At 43.8% G+C, this 9,633-nt stretch overlaps 1 protein-coding gene across 2 annotated transcripts in view; it reads left to right on the forward strand.

The window, feature by feature from the left end:
• The first annotated feature begins 47 nt into the window (after positions 1 to 47).
• LOC128880084 (myosin-13) overlaps positions 48 to 9,633 on the forward strand; it is a 28,314-nt gene continuing 18,728 nt past the window's right edge. The window contains exons 1-2 of one of the 2 annotated variants that reach the window (XM_054129786.1): positions 48 to 162; positions 244 to 474. The gene's annotated coding sequence lies outside the window, so the exon portion shown is untranslated. Of the gene's footprint in view, positions 475 to 9,633 lie in introns of both variants that reach the window. The other variant, XM_054129785.1, reaches the window with a different exon arrangement.

Below are 9,633 nucleotides of genomic sequence, written 5' to 3' on the forward strand. Positions count from 1 at the left end.
CGCGAACATTTTGAATTTTCAACCACCAACGCTTCCCCCTCCCTGACGCCTCGACCAATAGACGAGAGGGTGCGCGGTAGGGACGGTAGGGTTCGTTGCTGGCCGTTGCTCGCCAGTTGTCGCTGGCTGTTGCTGGAGAGAGCATCACTCTCGTTCTCTCGCGTAAGGCAACGCTGATCCCTACGAATATAGTCGCCAGTCGATCCGCGAAGGTGCTTTCGAAGTGGTGCGTTATTTGTGTAGGCGAACATGATCGGGCAGAGACTGTGAACCGTTGAACCAATCTGCATCCTGAAAGACGCGAGCTTTCTTTCTGCATGAAATTGGCAATCGAAGAATCAACCGGCACGCCTCGACGAAACCGGCCTGATCGTCGTCCCGTGAATAAATGTGTTTCACGCTGCAAACGACGGGCAAGGATCGGCCAGAACATTAGAAACTCATCCCTCGAGGATCCCCAACGTCGTGTGCGAGGTAAGAGGCAATGGCCTTCTCGATATCTTATCGATTAACGCTTTAATTGTCCGAACGCGAAATTTATTAACGTAAGTTTGAATTCTTATTCTTGCATCGGTAGATTTTTTTATTTTTTGATAAACGAAGACCGAGTAATTACTAATTTTTATTACGTTTAGAGGTTGGATTCGAGAATTCTCGAACCCTTACGCGCTTTTTTGTTAGCTCCTCCCTTTGAACCTCCAGATCCGCCACTGCGTTCCACCCTTCGCGATAGGTTCGATCCTATCGTGCTTGCATCTGAACGCAATGAATATTCGTTATTTCTTAACTCGTATTAGCTCGTTTCATCGATATTCTTTTAAAAGTAGAATCTAAATAGTAAAGTAAAGACCACCTTTATCATGGTCCTGAAAAATCGTAACGGACATGGTTGCGAGCGGTGTACCAACCTTGAAGAATAATTCGTAAAAGGAAAACGCATAGTATGTATTCTAATCGCAGTGCAAATTTCTTGAACTAGTAAATATTCGAAAATAATATCCAGGGGAGGGTTAACAGTTTGTCGAGGAAACTTAGTTTCGTCCGAATGAAACGATCGATTCGTAAAATCAGTGGCGTGTCCCCCCTTTCCTAGACAGATGGATGTTATCTTCCAATAAGAACGAGTGGAAAGATATCGGTGTCGAGCCTCCGGTAATTAGTTGTTTGTCACGGTCGCTTATATTTAATCGAGAGTGATGATATACATCTCATCTAATGATATACGTGCGATAGAAATCTAAACGTACGAATTTCGTTTTCGATCGTTGAATATCAATTGTACTCGAAGTACCAATCTATTAGTAAAGGTAAAATTCGTGTTTTTTTAGATGACCAGTGTCCTTTCAGGTTAGATAGCGATCGATACTCGAAGGATTACAAGAGAAATATTTTCAGTTTTATTTTGAAGATCGTTTAATATCTAAACGCTTAGTAAGAATTAAATGAGAATTTGAAATATTTTACAACGACTTTGGTTCGTCTCGACTCGAAAGCTGGCACGACCAGATGTCGTTCCCGCTCCTGAGAATGGTCGTAGCCATTTTTTTGTTTGTTATTGTGTCTGAGCTGGGCCCCGGGTTACAATAAGGTTCGTCAGAAATAATATCGCGGTCACGCTTTCGGCCAGGGAATGTCGGAATTGTTTTCGTCGAAGATTTATTGGTCGTGCTGGCGTGGGTTTCTTTTGTGTGCTTTGCCGTGAAGGGGTCTTTCACCCGATTAGCCCGATGTTCGGAGAACTATCGATTTGTCAATTAACCCGTGTATACGCCTACGTTTGACCAGACGGTCGTATCGTCTTCCGTCTTCTCGAATTCATCCGCTTTTAACCCTTCCCCTCTTCTATATTCCCGAACGACCATCATATACAGTGTCCTAAAAATGTTGGAAGTCGTTGAAAGGGGTGGTTCGGGGGGTGATTCTAAACAACTTTTTCCTTAACGAAAATATTGTCCGAGGCTTCGTTGCGGAGATATTAACGGAAAACACTGACCAATCAGAGCGCGCGGATACCGATGTAGCGGTCGCGCTAGGTGGCGCTCCATCGGCATACTCGCGCTCTGATTGGTCGGGGTTTTCTGTTAATATCTTCTTCAATAACCCTCGGACAACATTTTCGCTAAGGAAAAAGTTGTTTCAAATCACCTCCCGAACCACCTCTTTCAACGACTTCCAACATTTTTGGGACACCCTGTATACCATCGTGTATACATAACTGGATTTTAATTTAGCTAAAACATTGGAAGCACGAGTTGTTAATTGACTGTTGGAATGAAAAAGAGGTTTCATTGTGTCCCTTCAAAGTGTCTCGAGTGACGCGACAATATACCGTAGATGTTAATTAATTAAAACGCGGACTTCCGTGCAACCGCTATCGATCAATTAGAATACGGGAACCCGTGTAACAATTACTTTGCACTACTTGCGTTACTTGCAATTACTCGATAATAAGTAAAAGGTGTGGAGTGCATAAATTTTCCGGAAGAGATCTCTGCTCACGGTTCGCGCGAGGTTAGGTTGGAATACCCATGCGTCTTCCCGCGCATGGATAATTCTATGGTCTTTATGGCGGCTATTCATTCGGCCAAGTTTACACAGTAGGACGAGTTGATTCGCTGCAAGGGTAGATAAGCTCGTGTAATCGTCAGCGATAGAGTCTCTCAAACATGACTTAATCTAACTGATCTTATGGCGTTCAGAAGGAGCATGGACACGATACACGAGATAGCAAACGTATCGAAGGGTAATAGGATTATTCATGGGGAAAATGATGCAGAATGAATTAGACAGTTGGTACGAGTGGACTGGTTAACAGGACTTTAATGATATGCTCGCGCGAGTTAATTGTAGATAATCCTGAGGATTCGTGATTTCATAGCATATTTAGTATGCTCGACGCATTTTCAGCGTTTATTATGTAAAACTCCCTCGAGTTTCGTAATGTATCGCAAGTAGGGCATAAGGATGACTATTATGTAATCCACGAAAGCGAAGTTATTTGCAGATTATGTATATCGCTTAATTTCGACGGCAGTTTGAGGCCGTCGAATATATAACGACATGCCTCGCTTTCATTGGAGCGTTCGAAACCTACCAATTATCTCGCTGTTCAACACGGTCCCTTGAACCGAAAGACAAAAACCGTGCACCGGGTGTTATCGAAAGTAGCGTAAACGAAAACGTAACAGCCACAAGAATATTATTTTTGTAGAAGAGGAATCGTTCTCGGTTAACTCTTAAATAGGACAGCGCTGTTAGCTATTTTGTAACGATTCCAGAGGGCGCCGAGCAAACACGATTACAGCTCTTAAGGTCGTTTTTTGTTGATGTCTCGCTGAAAAACGTATTCCACTTTCGTGGTAATCTGTTTTGGCCGCGTGAATTATTCGCGCTGCTGAGCATGTGGAGCAAATATAAGATGAAGTGGTAAAATGTACGTAAGGTGCCCAAATTGCGTCCCACTTTCAGTAATCGTAAGTTTCGTTCCGCGGTAGATCGATCGATACAAAATTTGGTAATATATCATCGTGACGTACCTCGGTTTACGTCAAGTATATTGTAATGTACAAAAATGTACTCGTCTACGAAAAAAAAAAAAAAAAAAATGTCGAATTGAGTAACCTCCTCCTTTACGAAGTCGGTTAATAAAATGAGAAATATACAGCTCGTAGCCACCGTGGTATTTTACGTAAATAAGAACGTCCAGTAATGGCTTCCCCGGTAGAACGTGATTTTTGTACGTTGAATACAGAATAGCTGATTACTTTTTCGTTCGTACTTTGTCCATTCGAAACTTTTTTACCGATCAGTTTGTTAAGACCTGACCACGGAAATAAGAGAGATAGTAACATAACCAATATCCTTGATGTCGATAGCTTTACAAATATCTTCATTATTGAGTACACACATATAACAGTGCAAAGAGTAAAAAGCGTGCCATCGTTGTTGACATTTAGGATCGTTTCCTTTCGTTATTACGCGCACGGGTGTTAGCGAATAATTGGCAGCAAACATAAAGGCCGCGTGTATGGTTGAAATTGAATCGAACCACGGTATATTGACGCAACAATGCTTAAATCGCCACGGCTCGAAAGCTTCTCGTCAGGAGCGAGTAGAGCCACGGTAAAAGTGGAACTTTCTTTCTTTCTTCGTCATCCCAGGGCGAACGTACGTATGAACGATGCTTGTTTAATGTTTACGACGGACGAGAATAATTTACGGGCTGCGCGCGTCTGTCGGGCCTCCCTGCTTTCAGCTGCGATCCGACTTCTGATATCGTTTCGAACGGCCAAACCGTCGCTCCCCATGAATCTCTGCTCTCGACGTTTCGTGCAACAAATATTATACGCGAGTCCAAACAACTGTACCGTAATATCGTACCCGACAAGATTGACTCGCGTCGTGTATGTAGATCAGAGATGGGCAAAACCCTAGGCTTCGAATAAATCCGAAGATTGCAGATGTGTGTTTGTCTCGTTTCCTTCTTTGGAAAATGTTCAAAAGAGGAAACGAGACAAACATATCGGCACACTTCAGATTTATTCGAAGCCTACGGTTTTGCCCATCACTGATGTAGGTAAAGCGTTCGAACTGTGGATCTGAGAATTTTCTGGATTCAAATCTTCTTAAATCTTAGAATACTTTATTTAATAAACGTTTTAATTTAGTTTGCCCTGTCACGTAGGAGCACGTAGAACTCGCTAGAAGTCAACGGAATCGTAAAATAGTTGATCGGCAAATACTTGGAAATATAAAAGTTGCGCTATTGCAAAAAGTGTTTGCGGTTTGGTTTTACGGCGTGGTAAAAGACACTTGAGGCTCGTCGAAGGGACGAGCGGCTCGATAAGTTGTTTATCGAAAGGATATATTATTAATATCGTCCGCGAGGACGGAGGGAGACGAGAATGGTCTGGTTCCATCGCCGCTACGAGGGCTAATCCCGCGTTTTCATATCCGCGGCCAGGGGCGTAAAATGCAGCGGGTGCAAACGGTTTTAGTTCGCGACGATTGTACGACCCCCGGGAATAATTAATTTATGGAAAACGCTATTATCGGGAGACCGGGGGAACAGTATAAATTCATCGCGTGGGTTGGGAAGCTTTGTATTGCGAATTACACGCGTGGGCTACCTCGAATGAATGCACGTAGGGTTTGCGGATTGTAAAAAAAGGGGTACAGAATTGATCAGTTTAGACGTTGTTTATCGCCAGTTCCGCAACGAGTCTGTAGTATTATTTGAATAAAATATTTCAATGTACTCGGACATTGAAAACTTCGACAAGTAGGCCCAGGTTTAATTCCAACGACAGTCCTATGGTGGCGCTGTACAGGAATTCAAGATGGCGGCGCTGTACAGGAATTCAAGATGGCGGCGTTACGAGACAGGTTCGCGTACATTTTACAATTATCGTTGAAATAGTCGATTCAAAGTATTGTTCCAGTACTATATACCCCTTGTCAACCTCTAACGGATGTCTAGACTCGAATTAGCGTAAATACGTCGCGTATCCATTATTTATTACCGAAACAAAGTTCTCCTTATCTCCTAGCTACCTTATATCCATCGTGTATCCTGCATGGAACGATTCAGCGCCACCCGAGTGTCGTAAACGTCGGACGGTAAGAAGCTCGTGAAAGCAACAAAGTTGCATCGTCGCCGTAGAAAGGCGCGTAATTCGTGAAATACTATATGGGGAGTATAGAAAACACGTCTGAAAAAACGCGAAGCTGGAACAATGTCGGTGGAAAGCAGCCTATTCTCTTAGCGCGAACAATGGGTATGTATATAACTCTTGCGGTGGAAATAATTATTAAACGAGGGCCCGCAAGTGATCTTGATTGTCAGATACGAAGTCTCGAGCGTATAGATCCTGGCCTACACTCCCCCCGCGGTCATGAATTATGCAAAGTACTTTCCGCTCGTATTATCTTGAGCTATTTTCTGCGTCTTGTTCCCATCGTTGACCATAATAGAAAGCGTGCCGATTAATTCCTTGGCGAAATAACGCCGAAACGGTAAATCCCACGGGACTATAGGGGAAAGATGCGGATAAAATTTCATTCGAACGATACGTGTAGAATTAAAAAAAAAAAAAAGAAAGAAAGAAAGAAACACCCCAGGGAGATTAGGAAGCGTTGGCGTAAGCTATTTCAACGCCATTGCGAGCTTTACAGTTAACTGGGAAGCGTTCAAGATGGCCAATTAATTTAGACGCGATCGTACGGTATCGTCGCGATAAACTGTCGATTACGGATTATCAATAGCTTCGTTCTTTATTATCGACTAATTTACGTTTAGACGAGTTAACCTCTCGAGAGACGTAGTTTAAGTAGAATTCCTTTTATTTTAACCCCATCAGAAATGGAAAAAATAACACATTTTTTTTTTTGTTATAAACGAATTTTATTTACCGAACATATATGACCCTCATAAAAATCATTTCGGGCCCAAACTGGGACTGAAAGTTGATATCTACTGATTAATTTTGGTAACATTAATCCTAATACTGTACACAAATTTTCACAGGGTTGCTCATCTGTAATCTGCGCTTCTACATACCAGAAATCGTATTTATTTTGACCCGAAGCTATTCAAGAATACGGAATTCAACGATCTAGAATCCTTTTGATAACGACGATACTTTTACTAGAAACATTTTATTCCATGTTCCTCATCTCCGGTATAAATGCCATTCTGCTCTCGAGCACAATTAGTCGTGCTTGTCACTCGAATGCGAGTCGTTTAGCTTTACCTGGCGAACAGGTGAAATTAGAGGAGCCCCCAGAGCTTTCTCGGTAGTACAAATACAATAAAGTATCTTCGTGGAAGGATCAGAGGATGCCTATGTACGTGCACGGTTACTTTCGCGAACGTGGCTCGTCTTTTCTGGCCATGCATAATCGAAGAAAGTGACTGTGAGAACGGTACGGGCGAATAAGGAGTTACTCGCTTGCTTTCCTTTGTTCTGGTCTTGTCTAGGCGGGATCTGTAATTGCATCTTGTTCTCGCGTTTTAGACTTGTATCGCGAACGGTATCTAAATATACGGAGTCGACGCTAAATACGCTACTCGAAATAATTAGATCTCTAAGAGACCAGACGCCGAGGTTTCTACAGATTAGCGCTACCTACACGATTCGCTTCCAAGAGTAGATAATTGTTTGGTTGATTGATTAGTTGACGTAACAAACTATCCGTTCCACGCTCCGTTTATTCGTTTTATTCAGGAATTGACTTTACAATGAGAGCACTACGATATCTCCATCTATTCGCATACATAATATTAGCTTATGAATTTGTTCACTCGACCTAAAAATATAAAACGATAACGATATCTGTAGAAAGTCCAGAGATTAATTTATGTTAAACGATTTCAATTATTACACGAAGTTGGAGACTTCCTGAGAGAATTCCCGACAATTGTCTGGAATTCGCAGCCATCGCATCGAAGCATCGATATCCCCTGTGTATACGCAAGCCCTCGTAAAACGAGTCGGTTGCATGCACAAACGTGCAGGAAGATGCTGCAGTTGGGTCCGCCCACGAGAGTGCAGTTCCTCTGGACAGACCGCGGAGAATGATTTTAACGAGACGGTAAATATAACCAGCCGTAGAACGAACATCAAGGCAGCGTGCGTACGGACGGTAGTGTTACGTTAAATCGAGCGTGTTGTAATAAATGTACCTAACTCCTATCCGCGGGCGTGTCCACGTACGTTTCCCTGAAACGTTTCAGGGAAACATAGTTGCTCTCGGATCTGTCTATCGCACCCCGGAACGAAATGCGCAGTCGGTCGCTAGAATTATTCGATAATATTCTTGTGGAATGGGTCACGGGGGGCTACGAGGTTCGCCAGATGCCCATTTCTATTCCGACTCCCCAAAAGTCCCGAGGGGGCATTCGAGCAATCAACGATTCAGTCAAATAACGTTTTGCGCTAGATGTTTCTTTTTCTTAGAAATAATCGATCACAGGAATACATCTTATTCGGTATTTGAATTTCTTTTATCTAGATACAGACCTTGTCCATTGCCGAGATGAACAAGAATCGAAGAAGTTTGAGGAACTCCGGAGTAATGGATGGACGCGAATCCAGCTAGGGTGTGCGGTCAGGTCAGGCCGCTGAGAATGATTTGAACGGGATGGTAAATATATCCGCGAGCCGGACGAAGCGAGAAGCCTAATCTGAGAGCGAGGCTGAAGTCTTGCGCTTTCGGAAGGGAGAGACCGCGTCGCCGCTTCGTCAAACGAAGAAACGCGACTCCGCTGGCCACTCTGCATTCTGCAGAGGCCGTTTACCGGGGCTTTCGGCTCGGTTAGGTGAGGTTAGGTACCCTCGCGGGGCCAGCGCCTCTTATTCATCACCCACGTGGCCGGTCGAAATAGATGATTGTACGCTGGGAAACACCGATCGCCTTTTCCTCACCCCTGAGACGCCTTCCACCTTTCCTTGAAGAAACTCACCTTGCTCGAAGAGACGTGACTTAAAGGATAGACTCATTAGCTGACGGCCTCGGACGGGTAGATTCTTTCTGTAAAGTTCCAAAATTCTTTCCATTTGCAAGCTGTATTAACGGAAACCTTGATTTTTATTGTAGATGTCGCAAACGTGCATTCTCTCGCACGCGTTCGAAAGAGTCGGTGTTTCGATTATGGAGACTGGAAAACTCGGTCACGTGTGTCACCACGTCGGTGTCACGATCAGACACACGGGGTTCCTTAACGACGCTTGGGCAGGCCGCAAATAACTCGGTGGAGGTCCGTTCGGTAGGCCGTGCCAAAGGTTTGCTGTTTTTAAGTCGCGACACGTGGGGACCGAGCGTTTTTATCGCCGGGTGATAGGAGACTTCCACGTCCGCTAATAATATCACGGTTCCTTCCGCGTTAACGAACCCGAAGTCAATTATACGATACCCTTGGAACCTTTCAAACCGAGAGGAAAGTATTTATACGTCTCGTTTATCGTTGCAACCAGTTATTAATATTCGCCACGCTCCTTACTCCGTCGAGGGCATATTCTAATTTTTTACTTATCGGGGAATACCTAGAGATAAAAAAGATACTAGAGATAAAACAATTATCGTCAGGATCATATATTACCGCAGATAGTTGAGATAATTTGTTTCGCGTGGATTAGCCGAGTTCACGTGCTGTTCTTTTCCCCCCGTTAGTTCGAACGTTATTGGCGGTTTAGATTGATCCCTGTGCAGCATGAAACGCGAGGTAAATACGAGGAGAACAGCAGGGATAACGCGAGTAGATTTATGCGGATAGCAGTTCCACACGTGGCTCGACGCGTACACTCGTGCTCGGCAGAGCCTCGCACGATCGTTCCCCTGGGGGGCGCCCCACCACGCCGTCGTCATTGAGTCATCGAACGCGTGGTACAGAAACGTTAGCTCGCCTGCGAACGCATTCAATTCGCACGAACGGTATTAACGACGGGGCGCGACACACGCCACATGCACCAGCCATACAAACGCATTCAATGCGTAGCTTAAACGATTCGAGTGTACCCTGTATATACGCAAAACTTGGTGCACGAATTCAGATATATATATATATTTATTAAAAATAGGAAGTAGCTTTTTTTTAGAAATATTAATTTATTTGGAATTACAGTTACTAGATAT

Source organism: Hylaeus volcanicus, chromosome 7 (assembly GCF_026283585.1).
Source record: "Hylaeus volcanicus isolate JK05 chromosome 7, UHH_iyHylVolc1.0_haploid, whole genome shotgun sequence".
Lineage (NCBI taxonomy): Eukaryota > Metazoa > Arthropoda > Insecta > Hymenoptera > Colletidae > Hylaeus > Hylaeus volcanicus.